Genomic DNA, 14,914 nt, shown 5'->3' on the forward strand with positions numbered 1-14,914 from the left:
CCAATGCTCCTCCAGAGGTTGCCAGGGGTTCCTTGAGCAATGGCTAATTCTGCCTCTCAGATAAGTGTAATGCCGCGTACACACAATCGGAATTCTCGTCGGAAAAAGCTCTGATGGTTTTCCCAATGTAATTCGGCTCAAGCTGTCTTGCCTACACATGGTCACATCAAATTCCGATCATTTATAACGTGGTGACGTACAACGCGTACGACGGGACTAGAAAAAGGAAGTTCAATGGCCAGTAGCCAATAGCTTCTGTCTCGTAGTTGAATCTGAGCATGCGTGATTTTTACAGTGTCGGAATTGCATACACACGATCGGAATTACCGATAGAAAGTTTTTCCGTCAGGAAAATTGAGAACATGCTATCAATTTTTGGCTGGCGGAAATTCGGACAGCTAAATTCCGATGGAGCATACACGCGGTCGCATTTTCCATTGAAAAGCTCTCATAGGTTTTTTTGTGGCCGGAATTCCGATTGTGTGTATGCGGCATTAGGGGAATTCATCCCTTGACCCACAATGTACTAAGGTCTTTCTATCACTGGCCAGCAATACAAAGGGTCCATCTTTGACTGACTACCAATGTTAGGAAGTACTACAATTTTCACTGTCTATGTTTCTTTTCTGCCCATTACTTCAATATATATATATGTATAGCAAAAATAATATTATATAAAAGAGTACTGGGTGTCAAACATTCCAAGTACAACACATTCCTTATTCTTTATTTATCTATCTATAATTTACTATTTACACTAATGTCTCGTGAGCTGTAGATAGTTATTTAAATGGCTCTTCCCTGTTAAAAAGTTTAAGAAAGGCTGGTTTAGGGGTTAGGCTAACTTATTGTTTATGTACAGGTTTTTAGAAGTTTAGTCTAGAGCAGTGGTCTTCAAACTGTGGTCCGCAGACTAGATGTGGTCCTTTGTCTGTCTTTATCTGGCCCTTAGGGCACTCACTATTTCTCCCATTGACACCAACAATGGGCACTGTTCCTTCCACAGACACAAAAGATGGAGCACTATTCCTCCCACAGACACCAAGGATGGGCATGTTTCTTACCACTAATACTAATTATAGGACACAATTCTTCCCACTGATACTGATGATAGGACACTGTTCTTCCACTAATACCAATGATGGACAACTATTCCTCCCACTAATACTGATGATGGATCACAATTCCTCCACTAATACTGATTATGGAGCACTATTACTCCATTAATACCAATGATGGGGCACCATTCCTTCACTAATACCGATGATGGATCCCTGGTCATCCCACTAATACTAATGATGGAGCACTATTCCTCCTCTAATACCGATGATGGGGCACTATTCATTCAACTAACACTGATGATGGAGAACTATCCCTCCAACTAATACCGATGATGGGGCACTATTCCTCCCACTAACACTGATGATGGAGCACTATTCCTCCAACTAATACCAATGATAGGGCACCATTCCACCCACTAATAAGGATAATGGAGCACTATTCCTCCAACTAATACCGATGATGGGGCACCATTCCTCCCACTAATAAGGATGATTTAGCACTATTCCTCCTCTAATAGCAATGATTGAGCACTATTCCTCCTATTAAAACCAATGATGGAGCACTATTCCTCCTACTAATACCAATGATGGAGCACTATTCCTCCCACTAATACTGATGATGGAGCACTATTCCTCCCACTGATACCAGCAATGGGGCACTAATACTCTGACTAATATAAATGATGGGGCGCTATACCTCCCACTGACACCAATTATGTGAAATTATTCTTCCCACCACTACCCATGATGAGGCACAATATCTCCTCCTACCACCCACGTGCATTATGCAATTTTTGTTCACCCCTGCTTACCACCATGTCATTTTCTACTCCCACTGGCCACAATCTAACCCTCCAAAAGACTAAAGGATCGTAAACTGGCCCTTTGCTTAGAATGTTTGGAGACCCCTGGTCTAGAGAAAAAGATCCACACAATGGTTGTATTATACCACTTCCTTAAATGTTAACCAACACACTAAAAATAATGCACTTCTTAAGTTATTAAAGCCGGACGTTAAAGTGGAACTATGGCCTCCCATTAAGTTATGAGCTTAACTGCATGTGCATCCTAACGTACTGTCTTTTCTTTGCATTAACACCCGTTGATCCTTCCAGTGAGGTTCAACCTCCTGCAGCCTCCTTCCTTTGATATGGTGACAGCACTGCAACAGAATTTAAAACAGTGTTGTCACCTCCAAGTATGCTGTGCCTCCTGGCATTAGTGGTATACGAAAATGTTGCAAGGGGATAAGCTATCATCATTGTCATTGCTAATGCGTAAGCCCGTAGCATGTCAAATCAGCAACTGGCCAATCCTCATGCTGCCCATTGCTTTCTGAATTGGCAGAACTGCTTTTACTTCTTCACTCCTGTGAGATGCAGTGTCTGGGAAGGTGATGTTTATGATTGTCAGATGAAGGAGGATTTGGCTCACACCGGGGAAGTAAAGGAAGTTGTTTTTATTACATTATGAAGCTTGTTCATCACATACAGTAGAAGGAAGGCAATGTGCTTGCAAACTGAGTTTTTGCTCCCTCTAGTGGCTAATCTACAGATCGCTATGTTTTTAATATATTTTTACATAATAACAAAAATATGGAAGAGCACACATATAAATTAGTGATAAATTGATTCACTATAATAAGTAAAATACAATAAGTAAGTGCTCCTTGAAAATACACTGCATAATAGAGTTGGGACAGTTTTATTTTTGTTATTAAGTATATACAGGCACCTCAAGGTGTTAGCATTTTATCTATATTGATGTGTAAGGTTCTTTATAAAACCAACCAATCCTCTGTAAACTGCATACACACAGGGACAAGCTGTAAGAGTGACAGCTAACAGATTCCAACAACATGACAACAATGTCATCTTTTCAGGCCAAGTGATACAGAGCTGTACAGATTTAAAAATGGTAATCTGAGTTACAGGTTAAAAATGGAGGTGCCAGAGTTTTAAAATTGAAGTTTAGGTATTTTTGTTCTGGCTACAGCTGCAGTCATATAACATATGTGTAATGAAGTGTACCCCGCATCCTGCTGATTGTAGGAACCTTCTCTCCAGGTTCTCTTAGCACCACTGAACTTGTTGCACTGTATGGGTAATTTCTTTTTGTCTATCATTGCAGCATATTGAAGAAGTCCTGATGAACACCCACCCTTTCCTGTCATCTCCTTCATTCATAAAAGTCCTTGTTTTCTCTGAATAAAACACATTATGTGAATGGGTAGAGAGGATTCTGTTCATCTGTCCTAATCCATTCACAGAAATTGTATTATGTAAAAAAAAGAAAATGCAAGGACTTTTATGAATGGGGGGGGGGGGGGGGTGGGGGCAGAAAGGGGCATGCAGCCATCATGACTTTGTCAAAGTGCTGCAATGCTAGACCCAAACAATTAATCCATGAGTTCTGTGAAGAGGACCTGTCATCACTGGATAGAATAGTTCTACTCTAAAGCGCAATCAGCAGGACGTGGGATATATGGCATACACAACATCACAGGTAAGGTACTGTATGTACCAACTTACTTGTGTAAAGTAAAGTAAACTTCAGCTTTAAAGTAGTTCTCCACTCTGGAAAAAAGATAAATAAAAAAAGTCAGCAACTATAAATCCTGTCGCTGCTGACTTTTAATAACAGGACATTTATCTAACCAGAGATCCAGCGCTGCCCTCATCCATGCTAGTTCTTCACTAGCCTTCGGGTTCCTGGTGCCACCAACTTAACTGTGGGCAGCCATCTGTGCTGCTTGAGGCTTCACAGACGGTTGCCCACTGCACATGCGTGAGCCATGCTGCGCTTTGTTATTGGGGCCGCAGTCGTCTGGGACCTGTGATATGTCCCAGGAGACTGCAGGGAGGGAGAGGCAGAGGAGAACTTGTCACCTGTCAAAACTAGATACCCCCCCAATAAAAAGTCCCAAATGTGGCAGAGAAGGGGTAAGGAGGACTTAAAGTGGAACTTCCCCTTTTAAGTGAAGCTCCATTTTAAACTTCAAAACAAAGACAAAGGATCTTTAAATTGGATGTATATACAATTCTTTTTTTTATATAAATTAGGGAAGGATTAAAACCACTGACAATTCATGTATTGTTGTTCTGATGTGTCCCATTGGGGAGATTTACATTCACTTCATATTTCAGAGAAGCAACAGGAATATAAAGGAACTGGAACTCTTCATCTCCTATTCCAAAGATGGCTGTAAAATTTGGGATTTTCCTTCCCTTTTTGTCTCTGGAAAAAGGTCACCAGGAAAAAAAGAGGATGTGAATTTCCTATGTCTCTGGCAAATGTATGTGCCAAAATGTTAAGGTTAAAGTGGAGCTCCACCCAAAAGGGGAAGATCTGCTTCTCTGCTTGTTCGCACCCCCCCCCCCCCCCCCCATTGCCATGTTTGACACTTTTTGGGAAAGGGTAGAGAAGGGTACCAGGTATTGACAGGTTACCACTTCCACTTCCTGGTAAGATCATCATTGGTGATCTATGTCATGACCGGCCCCTCCTCTTTCCCCACGCTGCCTTATGGGACCTGTGTGTCCCAGAAGATGGCTGGACCATTTAGAAAGTGCAGCATGACACGCACATGTGCAGTAGGAAACTGGCCGTGAAGCCTGAAGGTTTTGCTGTCAGTTTCCCTTATTTGCAATGCCAATGCCTGCACCCGAAGCTGATGGATGAATCGGATTGAGGTGCCGACATCACGGGAGTCTCAGTTGGGTGCATCCAACAGGTGAATGAGCTTTCTAATGGCAAATTTTCTGATGGAAGTTTAGCAGAGAAAAAGAGGGGGAGTGTTCAGTGGTTCAAGCAGTAGTCACATTACAAGTCAAATATGTTTTTTATGCCACTCTGTCAATTATTTTTGCATTGTCCGAAGTTCTCTGGTTATATTAAAACCTTTGCTACAACAGAAGCTGATCTCAGCTCTGCCACCTGCTGTCCTCTGATAACGATGCACATACAAATTACAATTTTTGTCAAATTTCACCTGGGGCAATCAATCTTGCTAGATCACATGATGTACCCTTGCGTTTTGTTGCCATATCAAATGCCACTCTGGGGCTTTAACTTACTTTGCAATGTATGTTATAAGCTGGGTTTGTAATTGAGATAGTTGGCTGTTTAAGGATTATTATCAATTTCATAAGCAGCCATAATCTCATTTATTTGCAATATATCACAGCGGATAGAAAATATAAACTACGAGTCACTTACGTTCACGGCGGCACTGCGGTTTCTTTATCCCCGGCGAATGATGAAAGCATGATAGTGAATACATGAATTATTAGCAGTGGGGGTTCCAGATGCGTTCCTGAAAAAATGTCCTTCTCAGCACATTCCTTCTTCAAAGGTTGCTTATTAATTCCCCCACCAGATGGCACTAAGTACATCTACAAGTTCAGGAACTCAGGAGAACAATGGTCTTCTTTATTCTGAAAAGTAAAGAAAATGGCTGTGTTTGACAGTGGAACAGATGTACATACCAGCTCTTTAACCCTTTAAATACCTAGAAACGCCCGCGGCACAATGATAATGAGCGGTTGTACCTGCCTGGTTATTTATAACTGATGATTATTAGCAACACTCCAGTAGAATGCTGAAATGGGGAATTTTGACAAGTGTACATTACTTATGTTTCAGTTCACAGTGTGGCCCCTTTGGGAGACTTCTCAGAACCTTTAATTACACATGGCCTTTGCATTACAGATCACTAGCCGATACCCAGATGTTCTTCCTCCCCTAGATAATTCCATCAGAGCTGTTACAAGCACAGGACAGGCTGCTGGATGTGGACAAGTTTTTAAAGTGGAACTAATCCTCAAAAAAAACATTTTCATATGAAGAAGCTGAAAGCTGCAGCTTTAGTTTCCTTAAAGGGGTGTTCCACTTTTAGCTGTAAACCCCTTTCAAGGAGGTAGTAATGGCTGGCAGAGGAGAGTTATTTCTTTGAAGGTTCAAGCCTACTCCTGGATATGAGAAAACTTTCTCCACACAATGCAACCCTCTTCAGAAAAGCAATTAATTTTGTGTCGCTTCAGAGAATGATTAAAGCCTAAGTTTAGTTCATTTTTGTAAATCACATACAAGGGGTAGTACTTACATTCTATGAGAAGAGTCTCTTGTGCTGCTGTCTTAGGTAAAATCTTTAGTCCTCTTACACCTCCCCCCATAGCCCAGCACTGGTAACCTTCAAGAGATGCAGAGGTTATAGTAAGCGATGGACTTGTCATAGGCAATTGTCAAAAGTGCCAACTATGCCTACCCTTTCTGCCTCCTCCTCCATTCATAAAAGCTGTACTATCACTCTAAAAAAGGAGGAGTGCGACTTTTCATTCATCTGTCCAAATTCCATTCATAAAACACTTGTCACTGATGTACAGCTTCTATGAATGGAAGAGGGGGTGTAAAGATCAGGCAAGGCCATGACAGGTCCAGCAGGTGCATTAACCCCCTTGGCACCAGAAGATTACTGTAAAACAAAGAAAAGAGGGCACACCAATCTTGCACATTACCCAAGAGAGGTAGCTCTGAGGAATAGGGGAATTTACTTCGAAATGTGTCAGCCATCTCAAAAGTCCTACGACTTGCTGGGAACTGTTTTGGTGACTTGGTCACTTTGTGTCTACTATGGACCTTGATATGTTTTTATCATATATGTGCTTGTGAGTATACTTCCTTTTATACATTATTAAAGATATCACCTGGGTAATGCGCAAGGTTGGTGTGTCCTCTTTTCTTTGTTTTACAGTGTTTCCATTGGGTCTCTTCCCCAACCCTCAGAAGACAGCAATATCTGTGCTTCTTTCCTGAACCACCAAAGTTCTGTGATGCATCCAAGACCTTTACACTACCCTTAAAAGTAGGAGAATACTGCAGATTACTGCTGGAGGGATATATGGGGGAAGAATGAAGATTTCAACCAAAACAGCAGCCACCGGCACTAGGGAGACGTCTCATTCTGTTTAGACGTTCCGTAGCACGTAGAAAAGCACATAGAAAAGCTTTACTTTTTGAGTTCAGGTCTACTTTAATTTCTTTTCTTTCCTGCCATCCACAGTTACTGATTGTTAAGGCACAATCAATTTTTTGTGGGCAGCAAGGGGCAGAGAAGTTCCAAATCGGAAAGCCATTTAGTCAGAAAACTTTTGCATAACAGTCTGATAAACATTTAGGATCCTAATAGGTTTACTTAAAGCACCACTTGGTAGAACATGCATCTTTACTTGTGGGAAGGGTAACAAGCACCACTGAGATATTTTTTATTCCCCAAAAGCAATCTGTTTCTTGGTGATCCTATAAGGTTCACCAAGGTACAACCACTCAGGAAATCACCTTACCATTAAGTCAGTAAATCAGTATTGTATCTCATGAAAATAGATTGAAATAGGTGAACATACTCCTTCTGCTGTATAGAAAAAGTGGATGGAAGACCTAACATGTCATTTCTAGTGTCAAAGTGAAAAGGCACATGTCAACCTGATAGTGGGAGTCAGACACTGTAGAATTTATTGTTAAAGAAAATGCAAATTTTTCTTGCATATGTATATTCCTCATTTATTATGTTGCCTGCTGTTTGCAGAGGTCAAAAGCTGAAGTTCAAATTTAGAAACAAAACCAAATAAGTAGAGACATGGCTTATCCTCCTTCTGGCCCTCCCCTGCCTGCTCTTTCCATGCACTTATGACGTTTACATTAGAGGGTCTGAAAGAAAACAGCTTCTGCTGTGCTCTCTTTTATGAAAGCTCATACATTTTTGTCATGGGTGCATGCTGTACATACATATTTTTAAATTATTGTATAAAATAAAGATTTTTATGTACAAAGTTAAACAATATACACAAATGTCACACCCTACCTTTGTAACCTTGATAAAGGCAGCCAGTAAATTACCAAAACCTCACTGCAATACATTTTCGCAACAGAGACTCTTTTAAAGTCAGGTTTTAATTAGTTTTAACATATCTTAGACCACCTGCTGTTTGTTTACATTCAAATACCGGTGGGCTGCAGGAAGCAAGGGAAGATGAACTGCCATTTCAGTGCCACTGTAATGAAATTTGAGGATTCATTGCTAAACAGTGATTGTAGCTACAAAGGTCAGTGGTAGCTTTTTTATCCCATGTAATCCTTGTTAGAATATAATAAAATATTTCATTACCCATAGCCTGGCTATAGGTTCACTTTACAGAATTACATTTAATTAAGCCAAAATCATTATAGTTTTTTTTTTAAATAATTTAACTAATACCGCCATCCAAAGAGAGACCAGTGATGTGGGGAGCTGAATTTTAGCCCTTGACTTCCCTAAAGGTCCACAGTTTACAATTGTATTATTGAAAAAAGACTTCTGTTTAAATCTTCATCTCTAGGTTTTCCTGACAGATTTGCTTTAAATACCACTGGTTACGTTATGGTAAGTTACTTAAGTATGGACAAGGTAAGGCTGGGAGAGCAGCCCTGACAGCTGGGGAATTTAAGGCCTTGCAACAAATTTGCATCTATTTAAGATATTTAATAAGGTATTGGAAGGGTATTGGATTTCTGTGACTATTACCTAAGATCCAACTGTCTTGGACCTGGTAAGCATAAGAAAAGTTTGTTGCAGTGATATCCAGAAGTAGTTAGTCACATTCAACTAGACTTGTTCTGTAATGTTGACATGTAATGTAAAGACTTTTCGTAGCTCATCCAAGCCGCGTCTTTGATCTAATGAGTGTCAGGAAAATACCCCAGCATTTCTATTTGCAGTATTGAAAAATTAGTCCTCTGCTAGATGTATACTTTGATGGAATCTCCCCTACATCATTAGTGGTGAAATAGACTAGAACATGTATATAATCGTCACAAATAATAAAAAAGGAAAATAGCGGATTTGGCCTGAAGTGAGGGGAGAGAGCTGCATTTATATCATCTGGCCACAAGATGGCGATGGAATCAATGACTAAACCATACATTGATTTCCAGAAAAAACTTTTTTGAATATTGTGAGGAAGGAATAGAACTTTTCCTTTGGCGTGAAGGGGTAGAGGCTTGTCTGAGATTTCCACCTGTTGTTTAAAACTTGGATATATTTCTTTGGGGAATGTCTCAAGAGTGAGCAAAGTAAAAGAAAGATTCTATGGGTGGGAAGAATTAATTTTACTTTGTTTACTTGTGAGGTTGGTGACCAGGACAAAAAGTGTGTCATAGAGTAGCAGTCCTCCTTTAGGCTTGAGTTCCACGTTAAATGTTATGTAGGTTTGCCTCAACCGATTTGATCTCCATAATACACAACTCTATGTTGACCATTCAAGCTATCTGTGCTGTTTGTAACCAATCAAATAAGGGCTTATGTTGGCAGGCCTTGTTTTGCTACATTCAATACTGTATGTGTATGGAACACATGTCAAATGCAGGTTGGCAAAGTACAAGTAACTCTAAACGAGCAGTACACGGAACAGTTGAGAAATTTTATTTCACCTGCTTTGTGTTGCACGGCTTTCCTTTGAACTCAAAACCCCCCAAAAAATCCCTGCACTTAGGTAACCATGCGAATTAGTGAAATGCTGCTAGCACAAAATTTGTTGTTCCTTTTGGACACATCATAACTAGGGATGAGCCACACATCCCCCGGTTCGGTTCGTACCAGAACCTTCGAACGGACCTAAAATTCGTACGAACTTTAGAACCCTATTAAAGTCTATGGGACTCGAACGTTCAAAATCAAAAGTGCTAATTTTAAAGGCTAATATGCAAGATATGCAAAAGACAACACCAGCACTAAGGGGTATCTTCAGGTGTATACTGTGCTGGAGGCACACAACACCCACTTTAACTCCTGCAGATGCCTGTATTAGAGAACACCAGCAATAAAGGGTAGATATAGGTGTATACTGTGCTGTGCTGGAGGCACACAACACCCACTAACTCCTGCAGATGGCTGTATTAGAGAACAGGATAGATACAGGTGTATACTGCGCTGGTAGATACAGGTGTATACTGCGCTGGTAGATACAGGTGTATACTGCGCTGGAGGCACACAACACCCACTAACTCCTGCAGAGGGCTGAGAAAAGAACACACTATCCCTGCCTATCTAGCTCTTTCCCTGCACGCCAACACACTACACAAGGCCGCTGCTTTGTCGGCCTTATATAGTGTGGGGCGTGTACTAAACCCCCTGAGCTAAAATTATGTCTCTCCTCCTTGCCGGCGCTGTGATTGGCCAAGCATGTGGGGTCACAGTGCATGCTTGGCCAATCATGAGCCAGCAATGCACTGCGATGGCGTAGTGCATTGTGGACCGTTCGTGCCACACGAATTTGGTGCAAACGGTCCACAAAGTTCTGAATTCGCCAAACAGACGAGCGGCCGATGTTCGAGTCGAACATCCGTTCGACTCGAACACCGAGCTCATCCCTAATCATGACCTACTGAGGTGTGTTTGAACTTAAGGCAAAGCAGGACAAAAGTAGCCTTTTCTTGTCAAGAGCTGCATTTGCCGTTCAACACAAGCATTTGCATCTGAATAGCATAATAACGCCCGTCAACACGAGCCCTAAAGCTGTACTCCTTTCTGGTGACATCATGACACTAGTTGAGCCCTTGTAGCTAGTTGCCTATTGCCTGGCAAATTTAACAAATCAGTCCTTAGGCTTAGCCCCATGATCAAATAATCGTACCAGAAGATCAGAAGAATCAGAAGATGACCCACAAGACATCTACAATATAAGGATTCATTGCATAGGGCAGGATTTTAAGGTTGGGGGCGAAGCAGGTAGGATAAGTGTGCTGTGCTGTATATGATAATATTTTCAATTGTTAAATAGAAGGTGAGAAGTGAACTCAGTGGAGCAATGGCACTTTCAAGGGGTCCCACTATCCTCATGTGATTTCTTTATGAATAAAACAGAAGTGGGCTTCCTGGGCTGGAACACCCACTGTGAAACAGGAGGAGAGCATTTCAAAGTCAGACAGATCAGAAGGGTCTCACTGTCAATGTCTTCAATAAATAAGAAAAGCCTGTAAGACTTGGCCCTCTGGCTTCCCCCTATAACTGAAATATCACTTCTGAGTAAAATGACACAAGTCACTGAGAACACTTAAATTATATTTTGTAATTTTGAAAGGTATTTAAATGTTTTAAAATTACATTTCTTCTGTGTAAAACGTAATATTAAATTACTGTTAAAAGAAAATCACTATACCTAAAACAAAAAAAGCTGTTTCATGATAGAGGGGAAGTATAGTGGTTTCTGTACACTAGCTGGCCATTTTATTAAGTACACCTGTTCAATTGCTTGGTAACACGAATTGCTAATCAGTCAATCACATGGCAGCAAATCAATGCATTTAGGCATCTAGACATGGTAAAGATGACTTGCTGTAGTTCAAACCAAGCATCAGAATGTGAAATAAGGGGGATTAAGTGAATTTGAATGTGGTATGGTTGTTGGTGCCAGACAGGCTGGTCTGAGTATTTCAAAAACTGCTGATCTACTGGAATTTGCTCACACAACTATCTCTGGGGTTTACAGAGAATGGTCAGAAAAGAGAAAATATCCAGTGAGCGGCAGTTATGAAGGCGAAAACTTGTTGAAGTCAGAGGAGAATGGTCAGACTGGTTCAAGATGATGTCACAAAGCTCAAATCATCTCAAACTGGTTTCTTGAACATGACAATGAGGTCACCGTACTCCAATGGCCTCCACAGTCACCAGATCTCAATCCAATAGAGCACCTTTGGGATGTGGTGGAACGGGAGATTTGCATCATGAATGTGCAGCCAACAAATCTGCAGCAACTGCGTGCATGATCCTATCATGCCCATATGGACCAAAATCTCTGTGGAATGTTTCCAACACCTTGTTGAATCTATGCCATGAAGAATTAAGGTTCTGAAGGCAAAAGGGGGTCCAACACGGTACTAACAAGGCGTACCTAATAAAGTGGCCTGTGTGTGTATATATTCTTTATTTACTACAGTCAGGGCTAAAAACTCATTCTAGCTTGTCTAATCACTGGCTACTATGTATGTAAAAAATATCCATACCAACAAATACGGTGCTATGTATGCTATGTATAATTAAATTGCTTATCTAGTAAGTAATAAGCTCTGGAAATGTTTTGCGTACTCCAAAATAATGCAGTTGTATATCATTTTTTTTTGCAATTGATCCAAGTGGGGATTGAATCCACCTATGCTTGCCTTTTAAAAGTGAGAGCTGTCAATGACAGTTGGTCAGCTTCTCCTCGAAGACTAGCCTGAACTAAAATGGGAAAGGAGATTGAATATGATTGGCTGAGGACAACATATAGTGCTGTGCTGCTCATAAATTGATTCTATTTCTTGTTTTTACAGTGTCAATTAAAGATAAAATCAAGCACCTGACTGGCTGTTAGTGGGAACCCAGACCTTTCATTTACAGCTAGATGACATCAATCAGCTCCATTGTTAGTGTACTGGCTGATGGTAATGTGGTGTGGACATACAGTAATACAGCATGCCCTCTCTGCTAAAGTGTCTGACCCGACAGCTGTAGAACGAGTCACTAAAAGTAAACAAACAAATTCACTTCTAAATTAAGAACTGTTTTCTTGTCGGTCGTGCCAAGCCCTGCCACTGGAATTCACCAAAATCTGAGTGTCGTGTTTGCGGGGGGGTTTTAGTGTACATTTTGGAGCGTCTCTGTTCGTTACTTGAATGGGATGACCTATGTGTGACAAACACACAAAAAAAGCTATAAAGCCTATTCTAAGAGCTGAGTGTGGCACACTTTTTCACCGACAAGATGTGCGGCAAAGGCAAACCTGCTCTTCACAATTAATAGCACTGCAAGAGCGACGCGTGTTTCCCAAACGCATGGCAAAATGTGTTTTTTTTTCTGTGCGCTTTGTTCCTGAAACACCAATTGTGATTGGAACATAACAAACCAACAATCCAAAATGTCCACCTAACTAAGTTGTAGATGAACACCATTCACTGATTTATCTCCTCTGCTTTAACACGTCAGAAGGCCCTGACATAGAAAGAGGTGGGGAAAAGCCTATGGCCTTTAGGGATGTCCTACCGGTGAAGCTCAACCATCGTGTTGAAGAGATTACTGAGTCTTCCTGTTCGTATTGTATTCCTCCCTCCAAGGGGCGGTAGTGCAGGGCAAGGCATGTGGCAGGGGAGCAGGGGATTACAACAGAACAAAGCTGGATTTGCTGGTGTGAGTATGTTGAGTATAAACCAGAGAAATACTGTAAGAAACCAATATAACCCAAAAAAGAAGGGTAAGAAAAGACTGTGACGGGAGTCACTTTGGGCGGGGGGGGGGGCCTGTGGAACCCAGCTTACATTGGAAAGATTGGGAAACTCCTTGTTCAACTTATGTGTAAATCACCCTGTATCTATTAGGGGCACAGTGTGACCGAGAAGTCCAGTCTGGTCTGCCCTAACCAGACTTCCAGTACAACCACACCAGACTCAGCATTTCTTTTTTCCCCTGTTATCCTGGGTCTTAAACGTGTGCTTTGTGTTGAAAGTTGGAGAGGATCCTTCACTTGGGACAGCAATATTTAAAAAAAACTATCTCTCAAGAAATATATAAAGATAAATAAATTGCATCTGTTCAGACTGCTGGAATATTGTAGGAGTGTGTCTCATAGACTGTTGCATATAGTTTGAGGTGAGGTGGGGTTTGTTATGTGTTTTTCTTCTTAGCATGTCTCTCCCATTGTTAATTGCTAATTATATGACGGTCTACCTGCCCAGTTACTGATTATATTATTTGTTGAGAAGTTTGAATATTCCTGTGTCTCATGTTACTAGATGTAAAGTTTACACCACCCTGTGTCATTATGCAAAGAAGGGGGGATTGTCCCAGAGTGTATATCTCTTTTTGCCTGTGTTTCAATAAACAGTGTTATGTCTTCCACAACCCTACTCTGAGTCTTGATACGTGACTGGGTGGGCTGCAGGATCTGGTATTGCTGTGTTATCGAGCAAGAGAAGCTTATATGATGGATGTATTCCTCTTGAGTATAGAGTCCATCACAGAGACTGAAACAAACACAATGGGGGCGAAGCTCCTTTTTAAGCTCTACTGTAAGGGGATTAAGGACAGATATCCTTAAAAACAGGAGACTTCTTCAGATCATCACTTCTATTTACACAGAGATAACTTGTCCATATGAAAGCCTTCATCAGAATGCATATAACCAATGGCAGCAATTAATATTCCCAATATCCACCTGTTAGAGGTCACAGTCTTTTCATGGTTTTGTTAAGACAGGAAATGTTGAGTCTACAGCGGGAACAGCCCACTTCTTTAGGAACCCCTCCTTAGCAGGCTATTGCTGAGCAAGAGACTTAGGAAGGAACGTATGAAAACTTTATCAGGGTGAGGCCAGTCAGTCGTCAGTCACCATACAACCCAAGCTAAAGCAGACAATGTATACGGAAAGATTTTGCAAAATGGGGATCCTTTAGGGAACCTACACTAGTGACCTTTGGCAAGATCAACAGTGCCAGTTTTCGTTTTAAATACAGTATGTGGGTAGTGAGCCCATAATTATAGAAATGATGTCCTTCAGCTTTAAGGTAATGCCCATCCCCTCTACTTGTGCCAAATTCTCAGTTCTGGATGTGGCACCATTCTCCTTTTCCTTGTCAAGGAGCTTAAGGGCAGGCAGATGAAGAGCAGAGGGAGACTCTAGAGGTGAGGATGAGGGGGATCACCTAGGACCCCTGTGGCCTGAGGTCTCTAAAAGGTCAGACAATTTTCCTGAACTCAAATACAAATTCCTTCCTGGATAAATATGAGGATAACAATTCTGCCCAGGATGAAAATGTCAAGATTCCTAAAAGAGACCAAACAGACCCTC

The 14,914-nt window shown here is 41.2% G+C and overlaps 1 long non-coding RNA gene across 1 annotated transcript in view; it reads right to left on the reverse strand.

The window, feature by feature from the left end:
• LOC143981884 (uncharacterized) overlaps positions 1-14,914 on the reverse strand; it is a 505,337-nt gene that overhangs the window by 326,775 nt on the left and 163,648 nt on the right. Inside the window, exon 3 of the long non-coding RNA XR_013274374.1 lies at positions 5,280-5,497. This is a non-coding gene — a long non-coding RNA (uncharacterized LOC143981884). The remainder of the gene's footprint in view (positions 1-5,279; positions 5,498-14,914) is intronic.

The sequence above is a fragment of the Lithobates pipiens genome, unplaced genomic scaffold (assembly GCF_037356315.1).
Source record: "Lithobates pipiens isolate NorthernLeopardFrog02 unplaced genomic scaffold, aLitPip1_a1.2 Scaffold_16, whole genome shotgun sequence".
Taxonomy (NCBI): Eukaryota; Metazoa; Chordata; class Amphibia; order Anura; family Ranidae; genus Lithobates; species Lithobates pipiens.